This window comes from Mustela nivalis (genome assembly GCF_964662115.1).
Source record: "Mustela nivalis genome assembly, chromosome: 9".
Classification (NCBI taxonomy): Eukaryota; Metazoa; Chordata; class Mammalia; order Carnivora; family Mustelidae; genus Mustela; species Mustela nivalis.
This window is the reverse complement of record NC_139028.1, coordinates 32,190,057-32,211,267: the sequence shown is the minus strand read 5'-3', so window position 1 is coordinate 32,211,267 and position 21,211 is coordinate 32,190,057. Positions and strand designations below refer to the sequence as shown.

Here is a 21,211-nt window from a genome sequence, read left to right as displayed (position 1 = left end):
TATGGATTGTAATTCTCTAGTCACAGAGGGGGCTGGCATTACAGTTGGGCCTTTCTTGATTGCCTCTTTCAAACTGTCATGAAAATTAGTCTTAGTGGAATCTTGAATTAAAAACTGAAGAACATATCTGGGCTAAGTTCCATGAGTTCTCAAGAACTAATAAAGAACACTGGCCTCTGAGTCAGCTGACCTGGATTCTAGTCCATGTTTTGTTATGAACTTACTTTGTGACCTTGAGCAAGATATATAACCTCTCAGGATCATAACTTCTTTGTTAAATGGTAGTTTGGAAGAGGTCCTCTCCATGGCTTCTCCTAGTTCTAAAATCACTTTCCATGTTCGCTCCTAACACAATACAAAAAATGAACTGAAACATGAAAAGGACAGAGCAAGTTCAGACATGAACATGGGGAGAAAATGGAACTAAAGTTGTGGATATGACCAAAGAGGACAAGCAGTCACTTCTGCGTACATTACAGCAGGAGGGGCATCCCTAGACTTGAAAGGCTCGCTTATTTTTTAAGCACCAAGAAACCATTTCTCATGTATTTTTCCTTCCTTCTGTACTATCAGTGAGCGTGTCTGGCATTTAAGTCAGTGAACAAGATGGATGCTGGGCCTTCTACTGCATTCAGCAGCGCTTCTGGACACATGCAAGGTCTTACTACCATTTCCCATAGACTGGTGTCTGAAAACTCGTCCCTTCCCTCAGAGCTGAGTTCACTCAACCCTAGGTAAATCTTTCCTCTCATTCCAGGAAAACAATCGAGACTACAAGGCACCAATCATCTCAATTTCCTTTTCCTAACCTATGAATTCATATCTTTCCACACCTATTCTTCTCAAATTCACCTCTCTGATAGGCCAGTCTTCCATCTGTGTCCTCTGGGTCTACTTCTATTACTCAGGAACTTCTCTCACTTGTTGTTGCTTTCTTCCTTCCAACTATGACCAGGCACAAGACTTTTCCCACACAAAATAACAAAAGAAATCAGGAAAAAGAAACAAACAAAAAAAAATCTGCTTTGACCCTGGCTCTCTGAAGAACCACTGTGTACCTCTTCCTATTTACTATTTCAAACATAAAAATAACATAGCTAATGTATATAAAGAGTTATAAAGAGTAACTTAACAACTGTGTCTGATGACCCAGCTTAAGAAAAAGAACACTACTAACATCCTTGGAGCTTCCTGTTGACACCTCTTGATGGCTTTTCCCCTTCCTCCCTCTTGAGAAATAAGCATCATTTTGAAATGTGTGTTCAGCATTCACTCACTTTTGTTTTATTATATACTACATACTTACTACATATATTATCTCCAAACAAAATACAGTTTTACAAAGTTTTTAACTTTATATATATATATTTTTTTCTCAAAATATGTGGATCTTTTTCTCACCATCTCCCCTAGTCCAGAGACAAAATACCTTTGATAATAGGTCTACTTATAGATAATTAAAAACAATTTCTAATATTGAAATTCTTTGACAAGTCAGTAAATTACTGAAATAAATTACCAGTTACATGAAATTTTCTTTGGATAGAAAGAAATTTTGATGGTTTTGTGTAATGCAATCAAACATTGTCAAAATCATTTAAATTTCTTGGAAAAACCTGGAAATACAACTGTTTTCTCCATTTATTGCTCCTCCTTCACCACCATGACAATGAAATGATTCATAGATGTCACCAAATGTTCCTCATACTGCTTCAATGAAATCTTTATGTTCCTCATACTGTTTCAATGAAGTCTTTAATATATCACGTGAATAGACTTCTCTTCTGTTCTTGTGTTGCTACAGTTGAAGATGTCACTTAGTCACTTACTTTCAGAATTAACCTTCTGTTTTTGGCTTTCATGATACTCTTCTGTCCTGGCTCTCTTCATCTTATGTAATCTTCTTCCTCTACTTTGACTTCCTCTCCTTTGACTCCTGTCCTGTCTCTTAAACCCTAGCAGACTTTGGTCCACTGTTCTTCTATATATCTTCTTCTTGCAAGAACACACACACACCCATAGTTCAATAACCACCTGCACACTGATGACACTTATCTCTAGCCTTGACCTCTTTCCTGAGTTTCAGACTCATATATCTAACTACCGGCTGAACCAACACACACACACATAAACACACAGATTCTTCTTAGACATCTCAGAGTCAACATGTCCCAACCTGAATTCATCATCTTCCTTCCCCATCAATTTGGCTTCTGTTCTGTATCTCAAACTCAGGTAATAGCTTAACATTCAGTCATTCCTAAAGTCAGATTCCTAAGACTCACCCTAGACACCCCCTCATCCTCCACTCTCTCCCACAGTATTCCAATTTCACAAGAGACTAAAATACTCTGCTTATTTTGTTTCTCCAAATTTTCTGGTGTTCTGTTTCCTTTCTGTTCCTACAATAGTTATCTCATTTAGGCTTTTGTTGTCTTTTGCTTTGACTACTGTAATGCTTATAATCATGCCTTCCATAAATCCTCCTTCCACTCTGCTACCAGAGTCATCTGCTTACAGATCTTACAATCTGACTACACTACTATAAAATTTAAAATATTTCATTGACTAACCACCACACCGATGTAATTCGCCCCTTTTCATGGCATATACCCAGAACCTGGCTCTTAGCCTGTCCCTTGAGCCTCATTTCCCATTTCTTTCCACCACAAACCTTATAGTATACACTTTGTTCATGTTATTCCCTCTACCTTTTTCAGTTTTACCATAGTATCTTACACTTATCTTGATTTTTATCACTTAGCTTGTTATATGAAAATTACACATTTACATGCCTTACTCACAAGACTATGAGTACCTCAAGAGCAGAGATCTTATCAGCTTCATCTTAAACTTCCCATGGCTTAGCACAAAACCTGCCATATAATAATAGTTCTTGATCTGAACTGAACTGATTCACCTTAGCTGTAATCCTGAATCATGAGGAAACTAGCTCCTAAATCCAGTAATTAGTAAGGCTGTGGCTAACATTACTTTTGCATATGATTTTTAGAGCTAAATGAGTCCTTCAGAGATCATCTTGTACTATGCCTCTTAGACCCATGTATGGTTAAGCCAAAATATATCTGGAATCATATGACTCACATGGTTATGATCCTGGAGTACCAATATCACTTCAAGATTTCGGAAAAAATGATCTTCAAGTTAAAACAAATAGAGATGTATTTTGGGGTAGCATATACTTTTTTAGCATTAAGAGAGACTGTAGCTTAAGCCGTCCTAATTTCATCCAAGACTCCATGCCATGAGAGTATAAGTTCTGTGGTGAGTAATAGTGTTTGAGAGACACTAATCTACCGATCACTATTTTACAATAATCTTGTAGTTTAGCTCTTGTTCTAGAGCCTTCTATATAAAAACAAACAATCCCAGTGGGAACAAAGCATAGAAACAATTCCAACAACAGCCAGAAGAGAGAGATTCTTCATTCTGCAACCTGGGTTAGTTTAAAAAGATGTCTGCTTGGTAGTCAGGGTAGGTCTTTTGAAATTAGTATGTCACTGTGCTTTTTGCAAAATATACCAGAGGGCAGATGAAGGTAGGGGAGAGGAGGCAGAAAAACAGCATTATAACAGAACAAAGAGAAGGTCTGGGTCAAAGCGGGGGTCAAGGAGTGGGAGGAAGCAAAGGACAGTACAAGTGAGGCATTGAACATGAGGGGAAAAAAGCATTCAAATAGAACTGTTGTTCAAGATGGTACCAGACTTAGGGTGTTTGGTGATGACCTAAGAAATTATTACATCTTCAGTAAGATGATATAGGGAGTTTTACCCCCGGAAATTATACCTGGAGTCCTGGTAGAAAATCTTCCTAGTCTGTTTTTCAACACATCTACACATCAAATTTGAGAAACAGAGGAAACAGCAAGAGGACCATTAGGAAGGGTTAATTTAAAACAGGTAATGGGGATGCCTGGGTGGTATAGTTGGTTAAGCAACTGCCTTTGGCTCAGGTCATGATCCCAGGATCCTGCGATCAAGTCCTCCATCAGGCTCCCTGTTCAGCAGGGAGTCTGCTTCTCCCTCTTACCTTCCCCCTCTCTTGCTCGCTCTGTCTCTCTCAAATAAGTAAATAAATAAAATCTTAAAAAAAAAAATAAAACGGGTAGTGGGGTTGATTTGATTCAAGCAACATTTACCCAGGGCCTCTTGTGTTTCAGCATGGTTCTAGATGCTGGAGAAACAGAGATAGCAAGGTTGGGCCCCAGCCTGAAAGGGCTTTGCAGTTAGTTGTCTTTAAAGATGCCTGAGAAGGAAGATCCAACAGTAGAAAATCTGGTATCTCATGCCTAGGCTTTCCTGTGAAGACAGCACTGAGAGCTAAATCAGTGAACCATATTATCTGGTGACTTTACGTGATCTAAAACTTTCCTAGCAAAGAGGAGTGCCGAATCTGCCCCAGGTTTGGGTTATCACATGTCAGGCTGAGCAAAGAAGGAAAATACTATGGCTTTGGAGAGTGACTTTCAAGGGCAGAAAATTTCTCCCAAATTCTATAACTAAGACATTCTCTAGTGGTATTAGAAAAATATTTTCTCAATATAACCTCTTAAAGAAAAATACTAAGCTAATTATCATTTTCCATCTTATTTAAAACCTTCTTGTAAATGACCTGTTAAGAGGTACCTGGTGGGGGCGCCTGGGTGGCTCAGTGGGTTAAAGCCTCTGCCTTCGGCTCAGGTCATGATCCCAGGGTCCTGGGATAGAGCCCTGCATTGGGCTCTCTGCTCAGCAGGGAGCCTGCTTCCTCCTCACTCTCTGCCTGCTTCTCTGCCTACTTGTGATCTCCGTCTGTCAAATAAATAAAATCTTAAAAAAAAAAAAAAAAGAGGTACCTGGTAGCTTAATCTGCCGCCCAGCTCTTAAGCATCAACCCTTACTTAGCTCAGGTCATAGTCCCAGGGTCCTGGGATCAAATACCACCCCCCCCCCATGCTTCTCCCTCTCCTTCTTCCATGCTCATGCTCAAGCTCTCTCTCTAAAAAAGAAAAAATATATATGTTTATATCATATATATCATAATAGACATGTAAAAGTTTAATACGAGGATAGGAAGACTTATTAGAACTAAAAGATAAGAGGTTTTTTAAAAATAGAAATGAAAAATTTGGGCGCCTGGGTGGCTCAGTGGGTTAAAGCCTCTGCCTTCGGCTCAGGTCGTGAACCCAGGGGATTGAGCCTGGCCGCATTAGGCTCTCTGCTCAGCGGGGAGCCTGCTTCCTCCTCTCTCTCTCCGCCTGCCTCTCTGCCTACTTGTGATCTCTGTCTGTCAAATAAATAAATAAAATCCTAAAAAAAAAAATAGAAATAGAAAAGATAAAATAAGAGGGCTGATGCAAGAGATCCAGCATCTAAGTAATTTAAGTTGCAGAAAGTACAAGTTGCAGAAAGACAGAACAGAGGAAATTATGCAAAGAAGAAACCTGAGAACTGAAGAAAATGATTTTTAGACTGAAAAGGACTTTAAAGTGCCTAGAACAATGACTTGCGGGTTGGGGGAAGCCAAAGCCAAAATCAACTAACAACATCATGACATATCAGAACAGGAGGAATGAACAAAAGAAAACCCTACAACCTTTCAGAGATAAAAACTAAATACAAGGGATCGGAAATCAGAATGGCATCAACTTCTCAACCAAGCTATTTAAAGACAGAGGAAAATGGAGAAATACTTTCAATATTTGAGGGGCAGTTAATTCCAGTTAATATCCTATATTCAGCCAAACCATCAATCAAATGTGAAGGAAGAAAAATGATATCTTGAATGTACAAAGTCTGAAAAAGCGGCAAGGTCTTGTGGGGCCTGCATCTTGCATAATTTGGGGAGCCCACTTTAAGGAAAAGTTGTCAAGTTACAAACACAAAATTGGGTGTGGATGTGAATATTTATTTATATTGAGAAAAGAAATCACAACAAATGGGAGCTTGGAGGCTCAAAGCTCTTTCTTCTAAGATCTCTTTAAAAAATGTGACACAAATGCTTCATGATGGCTACTTGGCTTTTCCTCCCCGTGGGTCAACTTGCAACAGGTTGCAGCCCTCACAGTGGCCATGTGAGCTTCAGCACCTTCAGGACAAATCCACCTCATCCTTCCACATGCCCTTTCTCAGGAAGTTATGCTCCAGCAAAACCAAACTGAGTGAGAAGGCATGTATTCCAAGAATCAGAATCCAGTACCATCAACAAGATGGCAGCCAGGGGAGCTCCCAGGGTAACAAGGGACTCAGAATAACCAGTCCCAGAGAATGGGGTTGGGGACGCTGAGCCAGGATGCTTCCAAGAAAAGCAAATCAAACTGACTACTTTCTTGATGCTTTATTGGGAGGAACTTTACCCTCCTGTCAAAGTTTGAGTCAGAATTGTAGTGAGTGTTCAAAAAACACTAAGCAACTGAAGAAGAGGTAGCAGTAACTAAGTCCAGGGGATAGAAAAAGCTTATATGAGAAAGGAAGTGTAGAAATCATGATTTATCACACAGCTGGGTTGTGAATAACATTTACAGAGTCATAATAATGTAAACACTAAACATTGCTATATCAAAAAAGTTAGGCTATAACTATACTGGGACATTGTAAGAAAGGGAAGCAAATGTGATAAAGAAAAACAAGGGCATAAGGGAGAGATCCTTATCCTCCCAGGCAGGATGTCAGTAGATACTATCCAGAACTAGGGGGAAAAAAAGAAAAATAGCCAGTATTAGCATGTTATTTGGCAGTATGAAGGTAAATATGATAGAAACAGCTGAGAGCACTGAAAATAGTTGCCTCAAGGGAGATAGCTCAGTGCAGACTTAGTAAGAACTTGTGACTTTTAAGACTACATATTTATTTAAAAAAAAGGCTACATATTTATTTATATTGACCAAAATAGAAAATTAAAAAAGAAAGTAATAGCTTCAAGAGGAATAAATGAGCCAGGAAAGACTTTGGAAATAAACTGAAGGTGCCTCTTCTAAACCACTTCCCAATTCCATGTTTTTCAGATTGTGCTCCTGTGACCACCTGCATTCAAATGATCTGGAGTGCCAGTTTATATAATTCAGATTTACAGACTCATCCCAGGCCTAAATAATCAGCATTTCTTGGACTGGACCTCAGAATCCATAATTTTAGAAAGTTCTCTACAACCACTGCATTATCTATTGCTTTTTTAGTAAACCAAAGAACAACAAAAAGTAAAAATAAAACAGCAAGGATAATCCATGTAGAAACAAAGAGTCAATGACTCATAAAACATACTATGGTAGGTACTGCTAGTTGTTTACCCAATATCCATTCTCCTCTTCTTCCTTGAAAGAATCCCTACTTTGTTGTATTGGCAACATGGTCAGCTAAACCACTAGCTTTGCTCAGGCTCCCTTACAGTAAGGAGTGGCTTTGTGACTTAGTTCTTATATGAATGAGGTACAAGAAGTCTATTGGGTAGATCTTTCAAGAATGATCTATTATTATAAAAACACAGGTTCAGCTGGCACACACCTTCTGTCCTTTGTTGTGCCCTTTTTTCTGGTAAGCCCTCTCTGAAAAGAAGAGATGCCTGTCTTTCAGTGAGTAGGAAAGCCATATACTAAGGATGGTGGTACAGAAAGACAGAGGATACTGGCCCAGTCCTGAGCTTCTCACCTCTAGACATCTAGCTATCTGAGAAAAACAAACTCCTCACTTATGTTACTCCGGTGGGATTTTCTGTTACTTGTAGCTGAATGAAGTCCTAATGACATCTCACACTTGTTCAAATGTTTATTTGATGGGTATTGAACACATTTTCTTGAGCGCCTCCTGTGCTTAGAATAACACAATGCACCAAATCAATTAGGCTCTTTCCTTCATAGAATGTGGAATCCAGTTATAGCTAAAGAATCTACAGATATTTGAGTCCAGGATTCAGAGAGGCTATGGTTTGTTATCCCAGACACCAAAGCAACACAGTACATCAAACTGAACAACTTGATTTATATACATATCTAGGAAATCCTCAAGAGACCACATGTTGGAAAGAGTCTGAATGCCAGGAGGCCTAACTTCTAACAAAATAGGTTTGGGTACTTGCTTAGTTTTCCCTGTATCTCCCCTTGCTCTTTGAATAAACTAAAAGATTGGGCTTGGTAATATTTCAGGTTATGCTCAGCTCTAAAATATTTTTGCAGTTACACTGAACAAAGGTTCGCATGAAATATGCCAAACAAGAATGTTTCTGAATTTAGATTCTAAGAGTTCAAGTCAGAGACTATATTCAATAAAAAAGTCAGGAGAAACTATCACAAAGAACTCCCCATCCTCAAATTAAATAAATGAACAAATAAAAAGACACCATGTAAGGTACTGAGGTATTAAAGAAGAAGTTCTGGTTTGAGTCCTGGCCCTGCCACTTACCAGCTAGATAACCCCAGGCCAGATACTCAGTATTATAAGACTCACCTTCCCCATTTATGAACTAAGCAATTACTCTTTCCTCACACTGCTGCTTATGGAAATCACCTTGTACAATGTAAAGCCCCCTTACGATGTGATACCAGCAAGATATCAATAACAGCTCATTATATCTAAATCTGCAAGGGAATAAATGAGTATGCTTTGGTATTTTCAGTTTAAATTCTTCCTCACATAAGGGGGATACATGTTTTGAGTTTCTCTGTCCCTTCAGGAGTGCAGCCTGTGACACAGAGAAAAGATAAGACAGAAACAAAGATCTAAAATTCAAGTCACCTCTAGCCCCCAGCAAAGGTTTGGGGGACAAGACTCGTTAAAAGGAAGGCTGAGTTCAAAGGAAGTGTGGGGATTACAAAACTTACTGGTTCCTCTAATTGTTCCTACTGGATATTGTGTAGTACTGTGCATGATCTAGTTTTGGTCTTGCAACCTGTCTCTAGAAATAAATACAGATGTGAAATCTGTCTGGTATACATCCATTAGTTGATGACACAGTGGTGACTTCCACTCTCTTAGCGCAATTATAAAAAGTTTTGCAATAACAGAACTTTGGCTATGGGAGCGGTTCCACATATGGTAAAACTGCCCTTATCCATTTCCAACAGGCAAACGCGTTTGAGGAAAAGAGATAACCCTTTGATTACAATCAACGTAAGTAATATCTGTACTTTGACCGATTAAGCATGGCAGCCGATGTTACCTTTCGAGTTAGCAGTTGTCCGTCTTTCTTTTTACTCCTTTTCTCTCCCTATCTCACAGTGCCATTTGCTAAGATGAGGCAAGAGACACAACCAAAGACATACTGGAGCACACCCCAAATAGAATCACTGGTGTCAAACTCCAGCTTTGATAGTTCACCTGGGTCGTCATAACCATTGTCCACCAGAAGGGTGAGGGAGGAATCCACAGAATACAAGGAAAAACCTGCAGCCTGAGGTAAGGAGTGGTACTGTCGCTACCTCCCATGGAAGAAGTGAGAGGAAACCAAAGTCCTTTCAAAGGAAACTGAATGCGTCACACCAGAACTAATAGTGCCCAACCAGAAGTAACGCTTCCCTTCTGCTTACATTAGGCATTCTCCCTTGTAAAATCAAGACACCATATTCAATTAAGGCCTTCATATCAAGTCCACGTCTGTTCCAGAAACTCCAGGAGCGGAGGGCAAGCACAGCCTCACGAAGCGGAAGAACCCTCAGCCAAGAAGGGCGCCGCCGGAAGTGACGCCCGACCGCGTCTTCCGGTATGTTATGACTCTCCTCCACAAAGTTTGACACCGACAAACTCCAGACTGTACCGAACAGGTTAAGTAGTACATGTTTCTTAGAACAATAAGTCGTACTACCTATTAAAGTGAATGTAAAGACCCAGATAAGATTTTTACGCCACTTTATGATCCCAGCAACCACTGTTGGAGCGGTGGGCGGGGCCGACGGGCAAACGGTCAGGGATGCGGAGGAACATGGCAGCTGTGAAGGGAAATGGCCGAAGGGCACGTGGAATCAATGGTCGCTTCGCAGAAGAGGTGGCTGTCTAAAATTTTTTCAAAGATCTCTTTCATGAGGCGACCGGTTTCCCTTTCTGAAGCGCAAATCCTTCCTACATCTGGGGCTGGAATGTATCTGCAGAGGTTAGACTCTGGACCCAGACGGGTCGCCTGAAACGATGTTTGGGTCCAGTGTAAACCTCCCCGAGCCCTGCTCACCGCCCCTCGGCCCCTACCCACGGAGGCCGCAGTGGAAGCTAAGTCACAGCTCGGGGAGCTTTGTCGGCCGGTCGCCTGTTGTTACTGAATCCCGGGCTTCCTGGCTCGGGGAGAGGCTCCGGCTCGTCCTATTTGTGGGCAGGCGCTCACGAGGCCGACGGTAGGGCGCTGAGTGCCCGCGGCGACGTGGGACCGGCCGGTCTCGGCCCGAGAGGAGCCCTGCGGGCGGGGTGTCCTCGGATCCTGGGACCCGCGGGGCGGAATGGACGGCGGGGGCTTCGTACTTCGAAGCTCCTCTGGCCCAGCCGCACGGTCTGCCTGACCGGCCGTGGCCGCGGCCGCCGGCGACCCGACAGCGGTGCGCGCCCAGGGGCCTCCCCGATCAGCTGCCCCAGCCCTGGGCCGGCCGGCCCCTCCGACTCTCCTGCGCGCTGCATGCCCCCCACTCTTCCGCCCCATCCACCCCGCAGGAGGCCGCGTCCCCTGGCCCAGCCCGCTGGCCGTCCTCGCCCCCAGCCCGCAGCGGCGGCTCACCTGCGCCGAGCGCCCGGGAGTCTTCCGCTGCCCGCGTCGAGCGCCCACTGCCGCAGCCGCCCGGCAGGTGCGAGCGCCCGGCCCGGCCCAGGCAGCGCCGCCAGCCGGCGCTCCCCACCCCTGCCCGGCTCTCCCCGCCCTCGCGGGCGTGCGGGGCCTCCCGTCCCAATGCCCGCACTTCCCTCCACGCCCCGACACTCCCGCCGAGGTGCTCTCCGGCCCCAAGACACGCCCTGGGGTGTGCTCGGACGGCAGCCGGTTCCTGGGCACCCGAGGCGGACGGCGAGCCACCGTGACCTCCTATGATGCAAAGCGCTTGCAGAGCCTGGGAGGCGGCGAGGCTTCGGGAGCAGAGGCTGTCGCAAGAAGGCTGTTTACCGAGCGGGCAGTCGCGGTGAACACACCGGCGACCTAGTCACGGATCTCCCTGCAGCAAAGGAATGCTGTGGAGTCATATCCTGGACCAGAGTCCGATTTTCTGGTTTTAGCTTAGGGTCACACGCGATCTGCCGCATGTTAGATCCGCACAGTTCCAGGCACTGGAGAAAGAGCTGCGAAGCAAAGCCCCTGCTGGAACGGGCTGGCTTCCGACGAAGAAATGCGCGACTTTCTTTGTAGTATCCGTGTGTGCTCAGTGCCCTCATCTGTAAGGGGTTGGCCTCGTAGTTTCCTACTCTTAATCGTAACACTCTGCGGAAGTTAAAAACTTACCCCTTAGCAAGAGCTAAGGCTCCACGTCAGACCTACCGATCCGAATCTGGGAAGGAGTGAGGGCAGAAGGACCTGTTATAAAAGTTACCTAGGTGACCTCAGGAAGTCAGGGTTGAGAACCTCGCTGCTAGATCTCTAAGATGCCTTCCAGCTTGTTCCGTTGTTATCAGTGCTAGAAACCAAGAAAGCCTTCATGGACAAGATGGTCTATGTAGGTTTTAAAGAAAGGTGAAGGATATACAGGAGCAGGGCAGCAGGGGACGAGATCCCAACTACAGCCTCTTTTGATCAAGTAACCTTTCTTTTCTATAAAGTCAAATGAAGGCGCTTCTGAGAATAAGGCATCAACCTGAGCAAATCTTTCCTCTGTGAGACAGAGTGAATGAGGCCTGATGGAAGATAATGGCAGAGAGGCGCTGCTATCAGTTAAAAGGCTAATTGAGCCACGCAATTCAGATGGATTGTGTGCCAGCCCCAGGAGCTGGGAGAGCTCCTCTTTTATTTCCCATCAATTTGGGAATTTAGCTAGCCACCAGACCTCATCTTGGCACTTGCTCACATCCATTGTTTTTGAAATGGGTGAGAACGTGGAGTCCTGGATGTCTGTTACCCTGGGAAACTCTGTCGCTAGAAGATCCCTGCAATGGTTAGGCTTTCTCTTCACTGATGTTTTCCTCTAAGGCTATGGGGATGAAACAGATGTGTGACCTTTCAGTTGTAGTTATTGCTGGGTAGAGATGCTTCTTAACATTGAAAAATTGGAACTAAGAAAATTATACCTGCCTCAAATTATAATATCGAAGTGCCAGGACAAACTAGTTTTTGCAAATTAAGTTTGACTGTCCTTAACTTGATCTGTACAAACAACACAAATCAACTAGCTTCAATCAGTTAACAAAAAAAATAAGTAATTAATATATCAACAGCCATAAATTAATACAAGAACAGCTACCAATCATGATAAAACCATTTAATAAAACAATGAAACAGATTAGTGTCTAGAAACAGATCCAAGTATATGTGGATCTTGATAAACACAAGAATGGTTTTTGAATTAAATTCAATGGGAAATAGTTTGCTTTATAAATACTGGGGATATAATGGGCTGTTCTTTTGGAAGCTCTTATCACAGACTTGACCATTATCTGATCTCCCCTAGGCCATCATGATAGTAATAGGGCACATGGACACCTGGAATGAGTACCATTTTTTTCCAGCCTCCCTTTTAGCTAGGATGGATTATATGACTAAGTTCAGGACAATAGGTAAGAGCCGGAAGTGTGGTACAGGCAACTGCTGGGTGGAGTCTAGAAAAGAAGGAGATGTGCCCATCCTCTCCCCTGTGCTGTCCTGCTGACCAGAATGTGGAGGTGGTAGTGAGCCATCTTGGAAAATGACTGGTGGAGTAAGGGGATGAAAGAAGGCTGGGTTCCGTACCAGTCCTGGAATGCCCATCTCCAGGTGGTTATGTGAAAGAGACATAAAATTATATCTGGTATAAGTCCCAGCAGTTGGAGGTTTTTGTCGTATGCAGCCAAATCCATAACCTAACTAATGCAGAGCATCTTTCCTCCTTGCTTTAAACCATGAATAAACAAAAGTTGAGGGTAGATTGGGGCGCCTGGGTGGCTCAGTGGGTTAAGGACTCTGCCTTCGGCTCAGGTCATGATCCCAGGGTCCCGGGATCGAGCCCCGCATCGGGCTCTCTGCTCTGCAGGGAGCCTGCTTCCTCCTCTCTCTCTCTCTCTCTCCCTCTCTCTCTCTACCTGCCTCTCTGCCTACTTGTGATCTCTGTCAAATAAATAAATAAAATCTAAAAAAAAAAAAAAAGTAAAAAAAAAAAAGTTGAGGGTAGATTAAAGAACGACCTAAATATACTATTTACTTTGCCCAGTAATTGCAGTTTGAAGGCTCCATTGTATGGAACTGATTCATCATATGAACCTTAAAGATTTGGACCACAGCATTATTTATAATAGCAAATGTGTGTAGTGTGGTAGTGGTTAAATCTGACATAGCATGTCCTTTTATGATATAGTGTGCAGTTATTAAAAAGGCTGAATTTAATTTGTATATAGGGACCAGGAAAATAGTCATGGTATATTGTTAAACTTACAGAGTTTGCAGAGTGGTATGGGATGTGTGTGTGTGTGTGTGTGTGTGAAAATATAGAAAACATAAAATTACCATTTTAACTTATACACAACAGTAGTATCAATTATGTTCACATTAATGTACCGTCATTACCACTATCTATCTCCAGAGCTTTTTCATCATCCTATACTGAAACTCTATACCCATCAAGCAGTAACGACACATTCCTTGGTCCCCCAGCCCCTGATAACCACTTTTCTAGATTCTGTCTATAAATTTGACTACTCGAGGTATCTCATAAAAGTGGAATCATACAATATCTCTCCTTTTGTGTCCAGCTTATTTCAATTAGCATAAGGTCTTCAAGCTTCACCCATGTTGTAGCATGTATCAATTTCTTTCCTTTGTGACACACACTACATATAATACGCTACATTTTGTTTATCCACCTATCTGTCCATGGACCCTTTGGCTATGTGAACCATGCTGTTACAAACTTTGGTATACAAATAACTCTTTGGGTTCCTGCTTTCAATTCTTTGGTGTATATAACCAAAAGCAGTATTGCATCAAATGGTAATTCTGTTTTTTTGAGGAACTGCCTTACTGTTTTCTGGAGCAGCTGCACCATTTTACATTCCCACCAGTAGTACACAGGGTTCTAATTTTTACACATCCTTGCTAACATTTGTGTTCTGTTTGTTGATAATAGCTATCCTAGGGGCGCCTGGGTGGCTCAGTGGGTTAAGCCTCTGTCTTCAGCTCAGGTCATGTTCTCAAGGTCCTGGGATTGAGCCCTATGTTGGGCTCTCTGCTCAGCAGGGAGCCTGCTTCTCCCTCTCTCTCTCTGCCTGCTGCTCTGCCTACTTGTGATCTCTCTCTCTCTCTGTCAAATAAATAAATAAAATCTTTAAAAAAAAATAGCAATCCTGGGACGCCTGGGACGCCTGACCGCTGCCTTTGGCTCAGGTCATGATTTCAGCATCCTGGGATTGAGTCCCACATTGCGCTCCTTGCTCAGCGGGAGCCTGCTTCTCCGTCTGCCTCTGCCTGCCACTCTGTCTGCCTGTGCTCTCTCTGACAAATAAATAAACAAAATCTTAAAAAAAAAAATAGCCATCCTAATGAGTACAAATCCAAATGAGTATTTTTGATTTGCATTTCCCTAATTATTAATGCTGGTGAACATCTTTTCTTGTGCTTATTGGCCATTTGTACATATCTTCTTTAGAGTAATGTCTGTTGCTCATTTTTTTTTGAATTGGATATTCTGCTGTCATTCACTTCTAGGAATTCTCTACATATTTGGTATTAATCTTTTTATCAGATAGGTGATTTGCAAATATTTTCTCCCAATCTGTGGGTTGATTTTTACTCTGTTAGTGTCTATTGATGCAACAAGTTTTAATTTTGATAAAATCCAGTTTTCTATTTTTGCTTTTGTTGCCTGTGCTCTTGGATATGAGCTCTTAGATATTTCTTGGATATCATATCCAAGAAATCACTGCCAAGTTCAATGTCATGAAGATTTCCCCCTTCTCTTCTAAGAGTTGCATAATTTTAGCTCTTAATCTTTAAATCTTTAATCCATTTTGACTTAATTTTTGTAAATGGTGTTAAGTAAGGATATAACTTCATTCTTTTATCTGTGGATATCTAGTTTTCCTAGCACCATTTTTTTTTTTTAAAGATTTTTATTTATTTATTTGTCAGAGAGAGTGAGCACAGGCAGACAGAGTGGCAGGCAGAGGCAGAGGGAGAAGTAGGCTCCCCGCTGAGCAAGGAGCCTGATGTGGGACTCGACCCCAGGACACTGGGATCATGACCTGAGCCGAAGGCAGCTACGTGACCAACTGAGCCACCCAGGCGTCCCGCTAGCACCATTTTTTGAAAAGATTATACTTTCCCCACTAAATCATCTTGGCATGCTTGCAAAAAAAAAAAAATCACTTGATTTTATATGCAAGGGTTTATTTTTGGGATCTCTATTTTATTACCTTGATCTATATGCTTGACTTGATGCAAGAACAACACTGTTTTGATTATTGTGGCTTTGCAGTGAATTTTAGGTCAGGAAGTATGAGTCTTCCAAATTTGTTCGTCTTTTTCAAGATTGTTTTGGTTATTTGGGAATCCTTGAATTTCAGATGAATTTTTGGATGGATTTTTCTATTCCTGAAAAAAATCTTTCGGATTTTGATAGGGATTGCACTGACTCTGTAGGTTGCTTTGGGTAGCTTTAAAATTGTCTTCCAATCTGTGGACACAAGACGTCTTTCCATTTCTTTATGTTTTCTTTAATTCCTTTCAACAATATTTTGTAGTTTCTAGTGTACAAGACTGTCACCTTCTTGGTTAAGGTAATTCCTAAGTATTTTATTCTTTCTAAAAAAAATTTATTTATTTGAGACAGAGAGAGATGGGTGGGGCAAAAGGAGAGGGAGGGAGAGAATCCCAAGCAGACTCTCCGCTGTGTGCAGAGCCTGATGTAGCCTTGATTCCACAACCCTGAGATCATAACCTGAGCTAAAACCAAGAGTAAAATGTTTAACTGACTGAGCCCCCTAGTACCCCAATATTTAATTCTCTTTGGTGTTTTGGAAATAGAATTGCTTTCTTAATTTCTTTTTCAGATTTTTGTTGTTGGTGTATAGAAACACAACTGATTTTTGAGTGTTGATTTTGTTTTCTTCCACTTTGCTGAATTACTACTTTATTACTTCTAACAGTTTATGTGTGTGCAAGCACGTGTGTGTAACAGGGTTTTCTAAATAAAAGATCATATTATTTTTGAATAGAAATAATTTTATTTCTTCCTTTCTAACTTTTCTTGACTGATTGATCTGGCTAGAATGGATGAAATGAATGAATAAGAATGAAAATGAATGAATATGAATGGAAAAAGTGAACATAATTTTCTTGTTTTAATCTTAGAGGAAAAGCTTTCAGTTTCTCACCACTGAATACCCTGTTAACTGTGTATTTTTCATATATGACTTTTATTATGTTGAGGTGGTCTCTTTCTATTTCAAGTTTATTGAGTGTTTTTTTTTGAAGGGGTATTGAATTTTCTCAAATGCTTTTTCTGTTCATTGAGATGATCATATCAGGTTTTCTCCCCTTTTGTTCTGTTAATGTGGTATATTACATTGATTGATTTTCTTCTTTTTTAAGATTTTACTTATTTATTTGATATATAGAGAGAGACAGCAAGAGAGGGAGCACCAGCAGGGGCAGTGGGAGAGGGAGAAGCAGGCTTCCTACCAAGCAGAGAGCCCAATGTGGGGCTCGATTCCAGGTCCCTGGGATCATGACCTGAGCCAAAGGCAGACACTTAATGACTGAGCCACCCAGGTGCCCCTCAATTGATTTTCATATGTTGAACTATCCTTGCATTTCATGAATAAGTTTCATTTGGTTATGTTATATAATCCTTGTGAGATGTTGTTGAATTCCATTTGTTTGTATTTCATTAAGGATTTCTGCATCAATGTTCATAGTGATATTGGTCTATAATTTTCTTTAATTGCAGTGTTTTTATTTGGTTTTGGTATCAGGAAAAGGCAGACCTCATAAAAATGAGTTAGAACAAGTTTCTTCTGCTTCAATTTTTTGGAAGAGTTTGAGAAAGATTGGTGTTAGTTCTTCCTTAAATGTTTGGTAGAATTACTCTGTGAAGACATTAGGTCCAAGACTTTTCTTTATCAGGAGGATTTTGAGTACTGAGTCAATGTTTTTAAGAGTTAGGGGTCTGGGGTGTTTGGGTGGCTCAGTCTGTGGCCTCTGACTCTTTTTTAAGAAAATTAAAAAAAATTTTTTTTTACTAATTTTTTATTTTTTATTAACATATAATGTATTATTACCCCCAGGAGTACAGTTTTGTGAATCGCCAGGTTTACACACTTCACAGCACTCACCATAGCACAAATCTTCCCCAATGTCCATAACCCCACCACCCTCACCCTACCTCCACTCCCGTAACCCTCAGTTTGTTTTGTGAGATTAAGAGTCTCTTATGGTTTGTCCCCCTCCCGATCCCATCTTGTTTCATTTATTTTTCTTTTCCTAACCCCCAAGCCCCCCACGTTGCCTCTCGACTTCCTCATATCAGGGAGATCATATGATAATTGTCTTTCTCTGATTGACTTATTTCATTAAGCATAATACACTCTAGTTCCATCCACGTGATCGTAAATGGCAAGATTTCATTTCTTTTGATAAACCTCTGACTCTTGATTTTGTCTCAGGTCATGATCTCAGGATTGTGAGACTGAGCCCAAGTCAGGCTCCGCATTGTGTGTGAAGCCTAATTAAGATTCTCTTTCTCTTTCTGCCCCTTTCCCCCTTAAAAAAGAGAGAGAGAGAGAGAGAGAGAGAGAGAGAGAGAAAGGAGTCTGTTCAGGTTTTCTATTTTTTCATGATTCAATCTTGGTAGATTGTGTACTTCTAGGAATTTGTCCATTTCATCTAGGTTACTGATTGTTGGCCTACGGTCATTCATAGTACAATTGTTCTCTCCAATTCCTTTTTCTTTCTATAGAATAGGTAGTAATTTGTCTGCACTTTCATTTCAGATTTTAGTACTTTGAGGCTTCTCTTTTTCTCTCAGTCAGGCTAGCTAAAGGTTTGTCAGTTTTGTTGATCTTTTTGAAAAAGTAACTTTCAGTCTCCTTGATTTCCTGGTCTCTCTTTTACTTATCTCTTGGACATAATTTTTATTATGTCCTTCTTCCTGCTACCACTGGGCTTATTTTCTTTTCTTTCTAGTTCTTCGAGTGGTTAAGCTAGATTGTTAATTTGAGATCTTGATTTTAATGCAAGCATTCCTGGCTATAAATTTCCCTCTTAGTATCTTTTTGTTGCATCCCATTAAGTTTTAGTGTGTTGTTTTCATTCTCATTCATCACTAAGTATTTCCTAGTTTCCCTCATGATTTCTTCTTTGACTCATTGAGAATTTAAGGGTGTGTTGTATAACTTCCCACAAATTTGTGAATTTTCTCGTTTTCTTTCTGTTATTGATTTCTAAGTGCCTCCTCTTGTGTTCAGAGAAGATACTTTGTATGATATCTGTCTTTTAAAATCTAGAGTTGATTTGTGGCCTGACATACGGTATATCCTGGAGAATGTCCTATTTGCCCTTGAGAAGAATGTGTATTCTGTCCTTGTTGGGTGAAGCATTCTGTATATGTCTGTTAGATCCAGTTTATTTTTTCTTCTCTTTTTGTGTGTTGTTTTATTCACAATCATGAGGTTATACTACATACACACACACAAGTGCAGGGTGTGTATGTTACATGTATGAGTAAAAAGGAAAGTGTGAAAAGCTACCTTGATTAACTCATGAGAATAACAGCACTGGACCGGAGACAGAACTTTTTCAGAATTGTGCCCCAAGCTAAAGGGCTGGTGGGGGTGAATTAGACTGGGTCATATGTGATGACCACTGCAGTCACAGCCTCAGAAGCAGCGGAGCTGTGGGGACTGGTGTTTGCTCCACTCATCCTTTTGCAGAAACGACGATCAGCCAGGGCATGAAAGGAACCCCTTGATGGATTGGACTGAAGAGAAGGATGAGTGCCTCAAAATGGATAGCACTAGACGTCTCTTGTGCAACCCTTCAGAATCATCTCAGTCACTCTTCTCAATTTAGTTGTGGGTGTGGTGAGCAGTTCAGCTGAGCTTTGACAGGCTTCGTGTAGGTACGGTCACAGAGCGCGTCCCTCCTGGTTGTGCAACGGTCTCTTGCTTCCTGCCTTGGGGCTTTTTTGAGGCTTGCAGGATGTAGAACATTGACATGACTCCACTCAGTGGTCATGAATGTGCAAGTGGGAATTTGGGAAGAATAAATGCCATGAAGCCATTCTCCATCATTGGGGAATAGTATCTAAGCAACAAATGCTTTCCCTTTTTGTCCCATGGGTGGATAGTTTTTTTTTTTTAAAGATTTTATTTAGTTTTAATTTGAATCTCCCTGAGGGCTAATGATGATGAACATTTTTCCATGTGTCTGATAGCTATTTGTATGTCTTGATTGGAGAAGTGTCTGTTCATATCTTCTTCCCGTTTTTTGATATGTTTGCCTGTTTCGTGTGTGTTGAGTTTGAGGAGTTCATTATAGATCCTGGATATCAACCTTTTGTCTGTACTGTCATTTGCAAATATCTTCTCCCATTCCGTGGGTTGCTTCTTTGTTTTTTTGACTGTTTCCTTTGCTGTGCAGAAGCTTTTGATTTTGATGAAGTCCCAAAAGCTTATTTTTGCTTTAGTTTCCTTTGCCTTTGTAGACATATCTTGAAAGAAGTTGCTGTGGCTGATATTGAAGAGATTACTGCCTATGTTCTCCTCTAGGTTTCTGATGGATTCCTGTCTCACGTTGAGGTCTTTTATCCATTTTGAGTTTATCTTTGTGTACGGTGTAAGAGAATGGTCGAGTTTTATTCTTCTACATATAGCTGTCCAGTTTTCCCAGCACCATTTATTGAAGAGACTGTCTTTTTTCCACTGTATATTTTTTTCTGTTTTGTCGAAGATGAATTGACCATAGAGTTGAGGGTCCATATCTGGGCTCTCTACTCTGTTCCACTGGTCTATGTGTCTGTTTTTATGCCAGTACCATGCTGTCTTGGTGATCACAGCTTTGTAATAAAGCTTGAAATCAGGTAATGTGATGCCCCCAGCTTTATTTTTGTTTTTCAACATTTCCTTAGCGATTCGGGGTCTCTTCTGATTCCATACAAATTTTAGGATTATTTGCTCCAGCTCTTTGAAATTAGCCCTCAGGGAGATTCAAATTAAAACCACATTGAGATATCACCTTACACCAGTTAGAATGGCCAAATTAACAAAACAGGAAACAACATGTGTTGGAGAGGATGTGGAGAAAGGGGAACCCTCTTACACTGTTGGTGGGAATGCAAGTTGGTGCAGCCTCTTTGGAGAACAGTGTGGAGATTCCTCAATAAATTAAAAATAGAACTTCCCTATGACCCTGCAATTGCACTCCTGGGTATTTACCCCAAAGATACAGATGTCGTGAAAAGAAGGGCCATCTGTACCCCAATGTTTATAGCAGCAATGGCCACGGACGCCAAACTATGGAAAGAACCAAGATGCCCTTCAACGGACGAATGGATAAGGAAGATGTGGTCCGTATACCCTGTGGAGTATTATGCCTCCATCAGAAAGGATGAATACCCAACTTTTGTAGCAACATGGATGGGACTGGAAGAGATTATGCTGAGTGAAATAAGTCAAGCAGAGAGAGTCAATTATCATTTGGTTTCACTTATTTGTGGAGCATAACAAATATCATGGAGGACAAGGGGTGTTAGGAGAAGGGAGTTGGGGTACATTGGAAGAGGAGGTGAATCATAAGAGACTATGGACTCTGAAAAACAATCTGAGGGGTTTGAAGTGGCGGGGGTGTGGGACGTTGGGGTACCAGGTGGTAGGTATTATAGAGGGCACAGATTGCATGGAGCACTGGGTGTGGTGAAAAAATAATGAATACTGTTTTTCTGAAAATAAATAAATTGAAAAAAAATTTTAAAAAAAGATTTTATTTAGTTATTTGAGAGAGACCAGCGCACAGGGGGAGAGGGAGATGGGGATCCCGACATGGGGCTTGATCCCAGGACTACAGGATCATGACCTCAGCCAAAGGCAGATGCTTAACCGACTGAGTCACCCAGGTGATCTGGGTAGATAATTCTGATATA

At 41.4% G+C, this 21,211-nt stretch overlaps 1 protein-coding gene across 3 annotated transcripts in view; it reads right to left on the bottom strand.

Moving 5' to 3' along the window:
* TMEM45B (transmembrane protein 45B) overlaps window positions 1–11,078 on the bottom strand; it is a 33,987-nt gene extending 22,909 nt beyond the window's left edge. Inside the window, exons 1-2 of one of the 3 annotated variants that reach the window (XM_082683956.1) lie at window positions 10,687–11,073; window positions 9,518–9,738 (exon numbers count right to left, since the gene is read on the bottom strand). The gene's annotated coding sequence lies outside the window, so the exon portion shown is untranslated. Of the gene's footprint in view, window positions 1–9,517; window positions 9,739–10,686 lie in introns of all 3 variants that reach the window. The other 2 variants (XM_082683957.1, XM_082683955.1) reach the window with 2 other exon arrangements.
* Between the last annotated feature and the right edge of the window lie 10,133 nt (window positions 11,079–21,211).